The sequence below is a fragment of the Hyperolius riggenbachi genome, chromosome 2 (genome assembly GCF_040937935.1).
Source record: "Hyperolius riggenbachi isolate aHypRig1 chromosome 2, aHypRig1.pri, whole genome shotgun sequence".
In the NCBI taxonomy this organism is placed as follows: domain Eukaryota; kingdom Metazoa; phylum Chordata; class Amphibia; order Anura; family Hyperoliidae; genus Hyperolius; species Hyperolius riggenbachi.
This window is the reverse complement of record NC_090647.1, coordinates 102,737,850-102,754,685: the sequence shown is the minus strand read 5'-3', so window position 1 is coordinate 102,754,685 and position 16,836 is coordinate 102,737,850. Positions and strand designations below refer to the sequence as shown.

Genomic DNA, 16,836 nt, shown 5'->3' with positions numbered 1-16,836 from the left:
CCAAATATAAGCTAAAATACTGCACATAGCCCCAAAACACAGCAAATGACCCACATCCAACTATGGGCCAAATATATTGCACCTGGTCCATACAGATATTCATGGCCTGAAAAGATATACAGGGTAAACAAAAATACACAATAAAATCTGCATACAAAAAGGGTAAAAATATAAATGCACATCTCCATGACATATGGAACAAAAATATGGTAAAGCATTGAACATCACATATAGATGCATAGGTCATCAACTACCACTAGTAGAGAGTATTACAAACATTTTTCCCACATTTCCTTTAATATAAAAATAGTTTGATACCACTTACATAATTAAATTGGGGGAAACATTTTTTTTTAAAACACAGCCAACTTTCCATGCTATTATATACATAAGGCACGAGTATCAAACCTAACCATTGCAAGCATAAAAGGCAATAGTATTGTGCATATTATATAAAAAGGGTAAACATTCTGCTCACCCCCAATGCAGAAACAGAATATAATTGCACACCATCTACAAACAGAACTAAAAACTCCACATTCAGAATCCATAGATACATAGCATGCAAAAATGTTTTTCCTGCAAAGGCAGTGTACAATATTAAATTCCCATGAACAGTATAAAATATACCAGGCCACATCACTGTCAAAAATAGTAAAATACACAGAATAAAATAGGGTTAAAATATTGCACAGTACATACACATTAAGGGCAAGCTATGGATATACAGCATACAAATACTGCACACCACCTAAGCAGATACACAGGGAAAATTTTCCCAAACACATACAGACAGCATAAAATATCCCACACCAACCATGCAAAGTTACAGTCACATGAAGATGCACAGTAAATATTGATCATCACCTGTATATACTCAGCAAAACACTGTACAAAGGAGAGAGATATACAGCAAAAATAGTGTGCCACACCCACATTAAAAAAAAAAAAAAAAAAAAAAAAAAAAAAGCACAAATACTGCAGACTAGAGAAAACATTCTGCACGACCTAAAAAGAGCAAAACTTAAATGACCCTCCCCATTCACAATCAGGGTAAACTAAATAAAAATTGTGCACACCTATTGCACAAAAGTATTGCCCATACAACTACAGAAGAAAACAATGCTGCACACCCATGCTGGTGCAAAAAGTAGTATTGCACACTAGTCATATAGCGTACAAACCGTGCACAACAACCATGCAAATACAAAAAAAACGCAGCAAAATATGTAGTAAAAATATTACACATCACTCACACAGATGCACATTAAAAAAATATTGCTAAGCACTAAAGCAGGGTACAATATAACATGACCTACACAGATGAAGAAATATTCACTCATTTAGTCAGACATACAATGTAATCCACTTGGCTCATACAGGTATTTATGTAAAAAACATACAAGACCCATCATATAGATGCATACTGAGGAACATGGAATATTCAAGCCAGAAAAGAGGGGGGGGGAGAATTTTACACCAGTTATGCAAACAAATGGCAACAATTTAAGCAATATATTTGACAGTGCAGTCATATGGGGAGCAAATATGGCACATCTCCCATGCTGACGCCGAAAGGAATATGTTCATGTACAAGGTGTCATTTCTGGACACTTCTGACATTTATGAAGAAAAAAATTGTTTATCCAAGTTTCCATGCATATGTGCACAAGAAAACTGCATTTTGCAACAGAAATGCATCACTGGTCGCTGTATTTCTTGGCGAGGGAAAAAAAAAAAAAAAAAAAAAAAAACACACACTACAATCAACATTGCTATTTATAGAGTGAAACTACTTCACTTTTGTCAGTATTGTTATTACACTGCAAAATGTAGTAAAATATTTATCACACAAATAATGGATGACTAAATGAGAGAATAGCAAACTAATATAAATGCACAACAGTGTAAAGCAGGTAGAATATAGCTTGTATTAGCATTAAAGAGTGTAAGAAATCACCTGTGCCAATAAGTTACAAAATGGAAAATATTAAGACTGATTTAATATTAGTAGAGAGAAGCCAAACAACTGCCCAAAAATGATGTCAACGCCAAAATAATGAAATTACAATGGAGAGAATCTATAAAACAGCAATAACTAGGCTACAGCCATGTACACCAGGGACAATACAGACCAAATGTTATACCTTTTAAAATACTTGCATAGAAAAATGAATATATAGACAAGACAATCCATAACTAGAGACAAGCTCCTGAAACTCAACAGAGCACAAGAGTACACAGATTTTGCAAGATTAAAATCACAATGGGGTCTTCCATACGATAATTATAAAAGATACTTTCATTTAGGCCCCATATTTTACAGTAATATATTTCACAAGATTATGTATTTCAGATGCCAAGTATGAGAGGAATTTATATAACTGCAGGTTACTGGATCATCACCATTACACATTTATGACTTATCTAGTTAATTGGCACTTCGTAATTCCACCTTTCTGGCGAGCTTTCATACTGTGATGCAGAGCCATGAAATAATCCACTTGGTAAACAGTACTATCTATGATGAGGCTTTATTCTTGCACAAGTAAAAAGTAGAATTCAGCCCTGCTGCAGCATTAAAAGAAGTGATGCCATTCAAATGTTGTGCAGATAACTGCATGAAAACTAGTAACCCCCCCCCCCCCACACACACACTAGCAGAAAGTACAATCTAGTCAGAGCTCCCCAGGCATGCATTAAAAATCATCACCGAGGAAGGTCTTCACAAACTTTTTTTTACTGCATCTTACCCTTATAATTCTGATGCATTATAAAACAGAGCTGCTAAGCCTGAAGCACGCAGGTGATATTTAATGACGGAGATTTCAAAGGCCCACCCTCTGTCTACCTGCATCCTTTCCTTTATGTGTGTGCATTTATATACTGTACCTATATTGCTGGATGTTCCTGGGACTATACAAAAATATAATATATATTTAATAGTGAATGATCAAAGAGGGTTGAGTGATGTAACCAAACAGCATGCATCCCACAGACGTATTGTGCCATCATATACGAATATTTGCAGCTACTGTGAGCAGGGAGCACCTGTTTAGTGATTGTTAGATGTAAAGCACCCTGTTATAATACCAAATGTGTACAACTTGTACAGGTAAGACCTACCCATTTTAAGTCTACCAAAGAGGCAAAAAATAAATATGTATGTAAAGCTAGTCTAGCAGAACAGAGAAATGTATGTTGAGGGAAAAAACGCAATCTATTCTACAAACTTTGCTGGAATTTTCAGGGGTTAACTGGAACGAGGATCTAACAGTTAATATACTAACTGCTGACCAATCCCAATTCGTATTAACCTCAGTACGTTTCTTGTGAATCTGAAACATTGCCTTTTTTTGCTCTTCACTTTCGAATATGCAACAAATCATTAAAAACCCAATTCTAGGAACATTTTTACTTTGGTTCTACAAACTGTAGATAGAAACTAGGTATTTTATTGCTGTTTGTGTAATAAGTTTGCGCTGACTACAAAATAAACAGGACAAATGCAACGCATTGTAGTGTGCAATATCACACCCTAATAAATTAAACTGGAAAAGAACACAGTAGTGCATTTAGTCAACAGACTGCATTAGTGGGGAAAACAAAAAGAGGGTTCTAGCATATTGCAAAACTCAAATTTTTCCAAATAACTCAAAACATTTTATATTAGTGGGAACAAGGCCAGGATAGAAAAAAAAAACAATTTAGAGATTTTTGCTGACCTTTGGAGCGGTCCGGGATCGCTTTCAATGGCTGCAGGGGGATGAATTGAGATCAATCCAGGAAAGGCAGCACTTTGTGATTCGGACATAAGCGACTTCCGAAATCGCAAAGCTGCTCCCATAGCGGCCCTGGGCCTGAAGCCTACAAAGGTCATTAGACGTTTGACAACAGGAACAGACAGCTGTAAAAACCTGGCAGATACTCTAACCCCTTTGTAGTAAAAAGACATTTTAAGAGGAACACTATGTACTAAAATCAGTAAAACCACCAAAGCAGCCTGAAACCTTCCTGCCTTCAAGTGAGCAGCTGTACACAGCAGCTTACTGGAGTAGTGCATCCACAAGGCAGCATGCAGTTAACCATGTACAGGTGAACAGCTGTAAAGCATTTTGGGGGAGCCCCATATACAGCTTCAAAGAAGGTAGGCAACCTTATAATGAATGCAGGGTACCTTCATCTTAACAGGGTGGTGCATCTGCCCCCTAATGATACACTCTTACCACTTCTATGTAAAGCCTAGTACACACCATACAATTTTCATTTCAGATCATATTCAAGCAAATTAGATACTCAGATTTTTTTTTTTAATAGCTTCAACGACTTTTGTAGTGCTGTGCATGGTACAAAACAAGTAGTGGGGAACATAGGTTCGAAACTGTACACTCAGGACATCCAGCAATAGATTGAATCATTAATGGCTATCTTAAAGGTGGGGGGGGGGGGGGTTACCTACTAGATAAAGACATGCCAGCACCTAGGCACCCCATATACAGGTGAGCAATAACAATAAGCTTACAGAGGAGACCCATAGCCATGGTCTGGGAGGACAACAGTAATAGGAGGCTTAAAGACTTAGGCGGGACAATAGAATAGAAAGTGTTATTAGATGACAGCAAATATAGGGTTATGGGGAGCATTGCTACCCCAGTACCAAGGAGGGATGACAGCATATACGGTATTATGTGGAGCTCCGCAGACAACCCTGACCACTAGGGAGGTAGGATAGCATATATAAGTTTATGGCGCAGCTACATACTCCGAGAATCATGAGGGATGACAGCATATATGGTATTAGAGGTGAAAACACACATGTCGAGTACTGGGGAGGGATGCCAGCATATATGGGATTATTGGAGAACTCCAAGTGCAGGTTACAGGGGAGGGATGACAACATATATAATTATTGATTTATAAAGCTCCAACATGTAGAATTATGGGAAAGCCCCACAGAGTACGGTGGAGGGGGTGACAGCATACGTGGGGTTAAAAGACAGCCGCACACAAACGCCGACTACCAGGAAAGGAAGACATATATGGGGTTATAGGGGAGCCCCTCACACAATACTGGGGAAGGACGAGAGCATATAGAAAGCTGATAGAGGAGCCCCGCACACAAGCCTTAGCACCGGGGCGGGATGACAGCAGTAATGACAGATGTCCCCGCCCAGCCCCCCTCCGCCGGTCCCGCTCAAACTGAAGGAGTGCGAAGCGGAAGCCCCGGAGCCCGCGGAAGCTCGGGGGGCACTCAGGAGGCATCAGGGGATTTTTCTCTATTTTTTTCAGATTTTTCGGGGGGTCCCGGCAGGTGTTCCCCGGGAGGAGCGCAGAGCGCGGGGGTCCCGCGGCGTCACAGCAGCCCTGAGTCAGTGCGCGGGGGTCCCAGTGCAGGCTGGTCACGTGACACACGAGGCTGCGCCCTATATGGGTGTCAGAGAGAGAGATGCCCGAGCTGTCATGTCACTTACCTCCTCCGCAGTGACAGCAGCCCGGACCCCCAGCCCGGCGGTGCTCTCCTCCTCTCCCACACCGCCGCTGCGTGCCCAGCTCCGGCTGTCAGCGCTGACACTCCCCGAGTCCCCGTCCTCCACCCGCCGCCAGCTCTTCTCCGGCTCGCTCCGGTCCAGTCATGACTCGAAAATGGCGCCGAAAGCGCAGAGCTCCTCATTCAAATTCGCTAGCGCCAGCCCAGCCGGCCCCGGGGCATGCCGGGAACTACTCCGGCTGTCATACGAACCACGCCCCCTCTAACCGATCCTCCGCGACACGCCCACCGCCCTTACAGGCACGCCCACTCCCTCAGCTGCGCACCGCCAGGCGGAGGGAGGGAAGTGGTTTCTCCGTCATAAGAAGAATACGATAGTCATATGGCGCTCCTGTATTCACGTACAGCGAAATCAGCGATCCGTCTGCGGTGACAACGCGCTACTTCTAGACTTCATTCCAGAAGTATTCCGATGACACCTGCGCTGCTGTTTGAATGTAGAAAGGATCATCGGACTCTGTGCCGCCCTTCATTCTAGAATACTTCCCTTCCCTTACCATCTTTTGTGTAGCCCTTCACTCTGGAATACTTCCCTTACCATCTTTTGTGTAGGGAAAAAAAGTGTGATGGTATTTTGAATAATCAAATTGGTGAAATGAAAATAACTTGGAGTCTTAAAGAGACTCTGTAACATCAAAAACGTCCCCTGGGGGGTACTCACCTCGGGTGGGGGAAGCCTCAGGATCCTAATGAGGCTTCCCACGCCGTCCTCTGTCCCACGGAGGTCTCGCTGCAGCCCTCCAAACAGCCGGCGACAGGCCCGACTGTTCAATTCAATATTTACCTTTGCAGGCTCCAGCGGGGGCGCTGTGGCTGCTTTCGCTCCGAAGGAGGCGGAAATACCCGATCTCAGTCGGGTCCGCTCTACTGCGCAGGCGCCGGAGACTTGCGCCTGCGCAGTGGAGCGGACCCGACGGCGATCGGGTATTTCTTCCTCCTTCGGAGCCGCCAGAGCGCCTGCGCAGGAGCCAGGAAGGTAAATATTATGTCACCGCTGTACGGAGGGCTACAGCGAGACCCCCGAGGGACAGCAGACGGCGTGGGAAGCCTCATTAGGATCCTGAGGCTTCCCCCATCCGAGGTGAATACCCCCCCAGGGGACGTTTTGTCGTTACAGATTCTCTTTAAACATTATTAGCAGCCAGTCAGAAAGAACCGATGTAATATCATAGCTCTAAGCTCCCAACTGTCCCTCTTTTGGAGGGACAGTCACTCTTTGGGAGCCCTGTCCCTCTTTCCTGCGCGTGTGTGTGTGTGTGTGTGTGTGTGTGTGTGTGTATATTTCTGTACAAAAAAATGTGTTTCATTGACTCTAAACTTTATTCCCATCCTTTAGATTGATATATTACTAATTTTAAAATGTTAATATGAAGGAAAATGAACAGTGGTGTAGCAAAGGAGCTTTGGGCCCTAATGCAAGTTCTACATCTCCCCCCCCCCCCCCCCCCAAGCACTCTATACATAACAATTAATATGGCGCACCAACACCTGCCAATGGCAACTACAGTGTCTGAGGTGTAAGAAGGGGATTGGGAACCATTTGTTAATGATTACCACTATTTAAAGTATCTATAGAAGTGATAATTATGAGCACAGGACCAATAGAAAGCCAATACTGCAGTTGAGGGAGGGCTCCTTCGGCCCAAGGGCCCTGATGCGGTCGCAAACTCTGCACCCCCTATCGCTACGCCCCTGAAAATGAACCAGGATAGAGAGAAGACCAGTGTGGTTTGAATTATAAAACAACATATTTTTCTTACGACACTTTATGGTATGTGTGACAAGGGGTGTGGCTTAAGTGTCCCACTTTCTCATCTCAAAAAGTTGGGAGGTATGGTTATGTGTAAAATACTATACAGTAGGCCTGAAAGATAAATCTAATTTAAACCAAAATCGCGATCACCAAGATCACAATTTCGGAATCGTCAAAGCGGCAATTATCGCGATCATGTCATTTCCACATGGGGGAAGTTTGAAGAAATGGCTTCAAACTTCCCCAAAGTCCCAGCGTGTGCGGCCCACAGTGTTAGACATACCTTCCGCACGAGTCGAAACACTGTCCGTCCTCTATCGCCGTCTGCCAGCTCTTGTGCTTGGCGAAACTCCGGCTTTCTGTATGTCAAATGACATACAGGAAATATTCCGTGTATTAGAGCCTGCAGGAGGCGAAGTGGATAGATGGGCATCTCGGGATTCGTGCTGGAAGGTATGTCCAGAACAGATGCAGCTTGGGGGACAGAGGAGACACAGAGAGACCCAGAGTGGGCACAGAGAAAGACGCAGAGAGAGAAACAGATAGAGAGACAAAGACCAAGAGAAAGACCCAGATGAGGCAAAGGGGGCACAAAGAGAGACGGGGACAGATGGGGAAACAAACAGGCAAAAAGGGAGAACAAGGCTTGATTTGAAGGAAATCGTGAATCAAATCGAAATCACAATTTCAGACACAAATCGCTCAATTCAATTTTTTCCTAAAATCGTTCAGGTCCACTATACAGTATTAATCAGCACAGCACGGTAAATTAGGCTTAGTTCACACTAGTTTATTACTCAACAGTTTGATAGAATGGACAGCAGACTCATAAAAGATGGGCTGAAGCCAGTTAGTAGTGTCGCAATAGAAGATGCAGTGGTTGCAACCACACTAGGGCCCTGGCACACAAGGGCCACTCCAGGGAACCTAAACTAAAGAAAAAATAAGGTTAACTTTACATGGGGCTTCTACCAGCCCCCTGCAGCCACCCTGTGCCCATTCCATCACTAATCACAAAATGCACTGCGCCTGCAGCCTCGATCACACTCCTCCCCTCACCACCACCACAGAAGTGCAGTCAGGGGGTGCGCGGACCAGGGCCGCACATCCAGATGACAGAGGGTCGCTTTATGACAACGTGGGCACAAGGGGGATGGTAGAAGCCTCAGGTAAGTTAGTTCACTTTAAAGGACCACTCCAGGGAAAGAAGTAAGATAAAATCTGACAGGCTTTGGACTAGTCCATCTCATGGGGGATTCTCAATGTTTTCAAAAGCATTTCCTGATGGCAGTTGCTAAGTCTAACTGCCAATATAAGTCTGCAAGTTAGTAGGGAGGCTGGGACCCTACTGTTTTGGCAGTTAAAGCTAATGAGAACCGGAAAAACAAAAACAGATATACCTAAGGAGAGGGAAGGCTCTGGGTCCTATAGAGCCTTTTTGCTCCTCTCACGATTCCTACGTTCCAGCGCTGGCTCCTCAGTAGCCATATTCCACCGAGCTGACCCTCAGAACACATCCATAAAGAGCTTGTCAGATATGTTATGGCTGCGCTCCTTTTAATGCAAAAGCATGGTTGTACTGCTCCTCGTGAGAATGGCCACACCTGTGCACTAAACAGAAGCCACTTGTCCACGAAGGGCTCCATAATACTGCGCAAGTGCGGCTGTACCCATGAAGGCGCATTATGGACGCACTCATGCATTAAGAGGAGCGCAACCACAAATTTACAGATGGTTCCGGACAACGGCGGAGGGCTGGAGGAGGAAACTTTCCTCTTTTTGGGTATACAATTTTTGTTTTGTTTTTTAAGCCCCTCACGTTCTCTTTAAAGAGAATCTGTATTGTTAAAATCGCACAAAAGTAAACATACCAGTGCTTTAGGGGACATCTCCTATTACCCTCTGTCACAATTTCGCCGCTCCCCGCCGCATTAAAAGTGGTTAAAAACAGTTTTTAAAAGTTTGTTTATAAACAAACAAAATGGCCACCAAAACAGGAAGTAGGTTGATGTACGGTATGTCCACACATAGAAAATACATCCATACACAAGCAGGCTGTATACAGCCTTCCTTTTGAATCTCAAGAGATCATTTGTGTGTTTCTTTCCCCCTGCATCTCTCATGCACTGAAGTTTCAGGCTGCTCTTTTCTTCCTGCAAACAGCTTTGCCCTTGTCTGTAATTCCTCACTATGTGAAAGCCCAGCCAGCTCAGAGGACGATTTATCCAGCTTGTAAAAGATAAGAGAGAAGCTGCTCTAATCTAAATAACACACAGGCAGTGTGCATAGAGGGGCCTGGAAGGGGAGTTCATAGCAGAACCACAACACTGAAGAACTTGGCAGCCTTCCAGACACAGACTGACAAGTCTGACAAGAGAGAGATAAGTTGATTTATTACAGAAACTGTGATAGTACAAAGTGCTGCAGTAAGCCAGAACACATTAGAATAGCTTTTGGAACTTGTAAGATGATAAAAAACAGGATGCAATTTTTGTTACAGAGTCTCTTTAATGTTCATTGTTGCTATAAAATACTGTATGTGCTGTAGTGTAACGAGTAGTGGTAATAGATTCCCCTGCCCTGCTTAATGGAAACATAAAGCAAAATTTCCTGCCCCATAATATACTTACGGTGTAAGCTGCAGACAACATGGACGTCATTGACAGCGGCACTCGCAGGCGCAGTAGAGGAGGTCGGCCTCTGCACCGGCCGGGACCCCGGGCGGCGATGCGGCGTGGGACATGTCAGCTTCAAGGGGCTGGAGGAAGCCCCCAGTAAGTATATCATGGGGCAGGACATTTTGATTGCTGCTTCCCTTAAAGGGAACCTGAACTGAGTAAAATTATTTAAAATAAACACATGATGTAGCTGCAAATGAATATTACATATTAACCTCGCCATCGGTTCCTCTCAGATGCTCACCATTTTCTTCTTATAGTGATCCTATCCAGTCCTAACAAGATTTTGTCAGAACTGAAATATACCAGTTGCTGTCAGTTATATATCAGTTGCTGTCAGCTACAACTGAATGTGCAAGGTAATGTCTATGTTTCCCTATGGCTCAAGTGGGCCTTATAACAGTTTAACAGTGCGCTGACCAGGAAGCTGTTATGGGGTAATGGCCATTTTCAAAATGGAGGACAGAGAATCCCATTGATCCCAGTGGACAAACGACGCAGGAGAGGAGAAAGAGATTGATGAGCAGGTACATGGGAGGTAAGTATGACCTGCACTGTAGAAACACTGGTATACCGAACCCAGAAGCATCAGGTTCCTTTCGGCTTGCAAAAGACCCAATGGGAATCCTCCCAATACTCAGTGAACCAAAGAGTATCCTCCCTGGAGAGGAACGATTCTCATTGGACGCTTGAAAACTAATTGGAGCCTGATGGGCCTTGGATCAGTATACCAGCGTTTCATTTATGGAGGGACCTGAATGGATGGCAGTGACATTGGTGGAGAACCCGAATGAATGACAGCAGGTATTTTGCAGAATGGATGCAGTGAACAACCAAGTGAGAATGGAGACTGTCCTTTCTCATAGTCTAGCACGGATTCCGCTGGCCTGCACGTTGTCCGGCCGATACAGAATTATCATGGGGCACCCAAATTTGCGACCCACTTTGCAAAGGATCCATGCTAGCCTATGAGCGTTAAAGGCCACCTCCTGTTTATGGATGTATGTTTCAGATTGACGCAGATTGGCATATGCAACTTTTTCTTCTGAGTTTTCTCATAGGAGATAATTTTTCACATTCTTTTCAGAATAATTTTTCCAGCATGTCGCTATTGAAAATAACCCCAAAAATAGGTTAACAAGTACTAGCAAAATTATTTTGAGTACCTTCTTACTTGCTGGTGGTTTAACCACTTCCGCTCCCCCGGGGTATTTACATTCCTGCAAAATCCCCCTACAGCTCTTGGGGACGTAGATACTCGTCCCTAGCCACCACGCATTCCTACTCACTCACTCACTCCCGCGCCTGTTCTTGCCGCCGATTGTTAGAGGGCAGATAATTGAATGGTAAAGCAGTTCCCATTCATTAATTTAAGGACTCTTTCACACCATTTTGATGGATTGCTTCTAGGATGCTGTGAGCGGGGTAACATGAAAGTCTATTGACTATCATGTTACCTTTCACATTAGACAAAGTGTACTCAGTCATTACGTTGAAAATCATCTGGGAGCTTTTAATTGTCCGGCGCCAGCGTTTTCACGTCGGGTGAACTAGATCTAGCGCCACTGATCAGCGTTGAACCGCAACTTCCCGAGAATGAGATGCCGACGATCATTGTAACTACCGAAGTAACATATCCACACATTATTTCCTGTTTGCAAACTATTTGTATGCAGCAGGAAGAAAATGTGTGAGGACATCTTGTGATGAAATAGTAAAACTACACCTACATACATTTATTTCTATAAAAAGACCTACACATAATTTAAAATTAACTCCTTACATCCCACACTCTCCCATAAATACCGAAATTATTAAAAAATAAAATAAAAAATGACAATTAAAACAAAAAATACATAGTTACCTTAGGGACTGAACTTTTTTAATATGTTTGTCAAGAGGGTATATTACTTTTACTTTTTAAATTACCGGCTTTTAAATAGTGATGGACGCAAAACTGAAAAAATGCACTTTTATTCAAAATAAAGTATTGGAATATTAACCTCCTGAGCGGTATGGACGAGCTCAGCTTGTCCATCACCGCCGGAGGCTGCCGCTCAGGCCCTGCTGGGCCGATTTTCCTCAAATAAAAAGCAGCACACGCAGCCGGCACTTTGCCAGCCGCGTGTGCTGCCTGATCGCCGCCGCTCTGCGGCGATCCGCCGCGAGCAGCGGCGAAAGAGGGTCCCCCCAGCCGCCCGAGCCCTGCGCAGCCGGACCAATCAGTTCCGGCCAGCGCTAAGGGCTGGATCGGAGGCGGCTGACGTCCATGACGTCACTCCGCTCGTCGCCATGGCGACGAGGAAAGCCAAACAAGGAAGGCTGCTCATTGCAGCCTTCCTTGTTACTTATGCTTGCTGGAGGCGATCAGAAGAACGCCTCCGGAGCGCCCTCTAGTGGGCTTTCATGCAGCCAACTTTCAGTTGGCTGCATGAAATAGATTTTTTTTTATTAAAAAAAAAAAATCCCGCAGCCTCCCTGGCGATCTCAATAGAACGCCGGGGAGGTTAATATATTATAAAAGTTGCAATAACTGAGGAAAATGGGCAAATAAAATGTGTGGGTTTTATCCACAGTACAACATTTTATTCTAAAACTATGATAGCCAAAAACTGAGAAATTGTGATGATCTGCTCGGCTGCCTGTGCAGGCAGGCAGTTTTTTGGCCATTGTTTGGGTTTGCATGCTGCAGGACTCTGGAAAGAAGAGCTTCTGTCAGTTTTGCAGCTTGTGCTTGCTGAGGAATTTGCATACGTTGTCATGCAAATTGCCTGGCCACATTCATTGGAGGCGTGTACTATAAGTACTATGTGTTTCCCACAATGCTTGGCTGATCATAAGGAGTCTTCCTGTGTAACACTCCTGCCGGGAGTGTCAGCCTTACTCTCTGTTTGAAGATCAGCTTAGACTCCATGGTCCTGATATACAACCATGCAGTGTCATCTGCCTATGACGCCCTCGCTCCAGTTCGCATCAAACGATCTACACCACTTAACCATGCACGGTGGTTTGACAGCTCACTAAAGGACATAAAGAAAGAAGTGCGCAGACTAGAAAGGAAGTGGCGAAAATCTCAGAATTCAAAAGATAAACACACCCTTGTCTCTCACCTGGAAAGCTACCAAAATGCGATCACCAAGAAAAAATCCTCCTACCTATCACAGGAGATCGCAAAAGCCGCCAACAGACCAGCCCAACTATTCCGCACAGTTGATAGACTATGTAATCCATCCTGTCTAAAACCCACTATAACTCCCTCAAAGGAGCTATGTGAGAAATTTGCTTGCTACTTTGCTGACAAAGTATCTTCTATTCGGTCTCTCATTCAGTCCACAGCACCCAAGACTCATGCAACTAATGGAAATAGCTGCAAAAACAACCTAACACCCTGGACTGACTTCAAAAGTATTAGTGAGGAAGAGATCTCAGACATCCTCTGTCGTCTCCGCCAGACAACCTGCGACCTGGACCCTGGACCAACTAAACATATGCTGAAATGCCCTGACCTGCTTGGTCCAGCATTTCACAAAATAGTAAATTGCTCTCTGCAAGCAGGGAGGTTTCCTACCTCTCTAAAAGAAGGAATCATCAAGCCCCTTCTTAAAAAACCTTCCATGGATCCAGATGCTATGAGCAGCTACAGACCTGTCTCCAACCTCCCCTTCTTAGGTAAAGTTATTGAAAAGGCTGTCTATCTGCAACTTGAAACCAGGCTGTCAGTAAACAACATCCTGGACCCTCTACAATCTGGCTTTAAGAAACACCACAGCTGTGAAACAGCCCTCATCCAAGTCTGCAACGATCTGCTCATGGCAAGGGACAGAGGGGAATGCTCCATCCTAATCCTGTTGGATCTCTCAGCTGCTTTTGATACAGTTGACCATAAAATCCTGCTTAACAGACTGCAGGAGTACTGTGGCATCAGTGGATCAGTCCTCCAGTGGTTCAGATCATTCCTGACTGACAGAACACAGAGAGTATCCCTAGGACCTATAATGTCCAAACCTGCACCTCTACAATTCGGAGTGCCACAAGGATCAATCCTATCCCCTCTGCTGTTTGCAATCTACATGTTGCCAATCGGTACACTTATCCAACGACATGGCCTGACGTACCACTGCTACGCCGATGACACACAGCTATACCTGTCCTTAAAACCTGGTGGAACAGACCCTACCCCAAAAATAAACTCTTGCTTAGCTGAGCTTCAGCCATGGATGAATGATAACTGGTTGAAACTGAATGCTGACAAAACTGAGGTCCCGTTTGTCCAAAGCCAGTGCTCGCCATCAAAACAGCTCTATCCTAAAGCAACACCAATCAGGATTGGGAATTCAGACATAAACAGCTCCAACCTTGTGCGCAGCCTTGGCGTACTAATCGATGGGGAATTGAGTTTCAGAAACCAAATTTCATCTGTAGTTAAATCTTCCTTCTTTCATCTGAAGAACATTGCAAAGATTAAACATCTGATTCCCCCAGAGGATCTTCAAACCCTAGTCCACGCCTTCATCACATCACGGCTGGACTACTGCAATGCCCTTTATGCTGGCCTCCCCAAAAAGGACCTGCGTCGCCTGCAATTAGTGCAGAATGCTGCTGCCAGATTGCTAACAAACCAGCCTCGCCACTGTCACATTACACCGATCCTTCGCTCACTGCACTGGCTACCAGTAGAATGGAGAATACTCTTCAAGATTGGACTGCTGACATTCAAATCCCTGCACAATCTGGGCCCTGGATACATGAAGGACTTGCTGAAGCTGCACCACACCTCTCACAACCTCAGATCAGCAAGTTCTATAAACTTGGTCACTCCCAGAGTGCACCTCAAAAAATCTGGAGACAGAGCCTTCTGTCATGCTGCCCCTACTCTTTGGAACTCCCTACCACATCCAGTAAAGACAGCACCATCCCTGGAGCTATTCAAATCCAGACTGAAAAGCCACCTGTTTAGCCTGGCATTTCCAGATTTATAAAATTCTTCCTCTGTACCACGATGGTCGGAGCCATGCTTATGCGCTTTGAGTCCCACGGGAGAAAAGCGCTTTACAAATGTTATTTGTTGTTGTTGTTGTTGTTGTAGTAGAGTAATTCCTGGAAAACTGCACTAGGCAGGTTTCCTTAGTGCAGTTAGGATTGCTTATCTGTTTGTTTGTTCTGTTGCTGTTGTCCTGTCCCAGCGGTGGTTGACAGGAAATGGTTCTGATCTCTGTTCTTGGAGTATAGCTGGTACAGCAGTTGCTACCAGCTATCTCTTCTGATCTGTCTCACTTGGATCGCGCTAGCATCTTGCGCTAGCACTGTGGATCCTTCTGTTCTGTCTCCTTGGATCGCGCTAGCCACTTTGCGCTAGCGCTGTGGATCCTTCTGTTCTGTCTCTTTGGATCGCGCTAGCCACTTTTCGCTAGTGCTGTGGATCCTTCTGTTCTGCTACTCTGTCTGCCTGGATCGCACTCGCCTAGCGCTAGTGCTGTGGATCCTTCTGTCTTCCTGGATCACGCTGGCCACTTTCTCTAGTGCTGTGGATCCTATCTCTCACTTGTCCCTGTTTTCGTGTGTCTGCCTTGTCTGCTACGAACACTTGCTGGAGGCTCGGTGAGGTAACCGTTAAGCAAGCTCTCGCGTTCTCTGTTTCATGTTTGTCTGTCTTTGGTTAGTTAGGCGTGCTTGTCTCTGTTGTGCGTAACACGCGGAGACCGCACTGTTGCGAATGAGTGCGGTGTTCGCGTTCAGCTAGCGTTTGTTATTTTCCTTATCGTTCTCTTTGTATTATTTGCTGTGCCGTTGCTAACCTCGTATTCTGTTCTGATCTGCCTTGTGTCACGTCTGGCGATCGCACCTCTCGCGATCGCGTTCCTGTTTCATATCTGCTGTTGTGTGTGCACTGTCGCAGGGTGGCGACTAGGTTGGCGCACACACATACAACCTGTCCCTTTGCTCGTTCTCATTCGCAATCGCCTCTCTTGCAATTGCGTTCTGCGCTTTGTACAATTCCTGTCTGGCATTTGTGGAGGTACAGAGGATTGGTTCCTCTGCACTCCCCAGCGCCATCTGCCGACAGGAAGTTCCCTCTACGGGTGCGTAGCACCTTTTGCTGGGTGCCTGCAATTATACGCTTGTGGAGGATTTCCGCCGTATCAGCGCACGCGTTGTGTGCTGATCACGGAGAAAGTTCCACAATCGTTACAGAAATATTTTTTTTTCTTATTATTCCCATTAAAATACAGTTAGAATAAAATAATCCTTAGCAAAAGTACCACCAAAAGAAAGCCTAATTGGTGGCGAAAAAAACAAGCTATAGATCATTTCAGTGTGATAAGTACTGATAAAGTTAATGGCAGTTGAATGGACGCAGCGCTGAAATGTGAAAATTGCTCTGTTTTTTTAAGGCAAAAACCCTTGGAGGTGAAGTGGTTAAAAGCCATTGTATTGACAAGTTTCACCATGGAGAAAACTAAGGAAAAACAGTTAATTACATATGGGCCATGGTCCCTTTTTACCCCTACATGTACAATGTAAATGTGCACCGAATTATTCTCAAAAAATGACCCTTCTTGAGGTGTAGTTGAGGTGTAATTACTGCAGAAAATGAGTCAGTTCTACAGTATATAAAAGAATTGCCTTGAAGGACTGGGATTGTGCGTTGAATGCATGGGAAAATGTATGAGGTTCTTTGCATATATTGTACACAATTTCTATTGCATAGCTTTGTAACTGGTTTGCTTAAAGTATTTTGTAAACTATGACAAGACAACTATGCTATTGATTAATGTGCTGGGAGGGGGGAAACTGTTGTCTTTTCATTATTTATTTATTTAAGTATTTATATAGCTCCAACATATTAAGCAGCGCTG

The 16,836-nt window shown here is 44.4% G+C and overlaps 1 long non-coding RNA gene across 1 annotated transcript in view; it reads right to left on the bottom strand.

The window, feature by feature from the left end:
* Window positions 1-5,720, bottom strand: part of LOC137545665 (uncharacterized) — a 47,284-nt gene extending 41,564 nt beyond the window's left edge. The window contains exon 1 of the long non-coding RNA XR_011026073.1: window positions 5,472-5,720. This is a non-coding gene — a long non-coding RNA (uncharacterized lncRNA). The remainder of the gene's footprint in view (window positions 1-5,471) is intronic.
* Window positions 5,721-16,836: the final 11,116 nt, after the last annotated feature.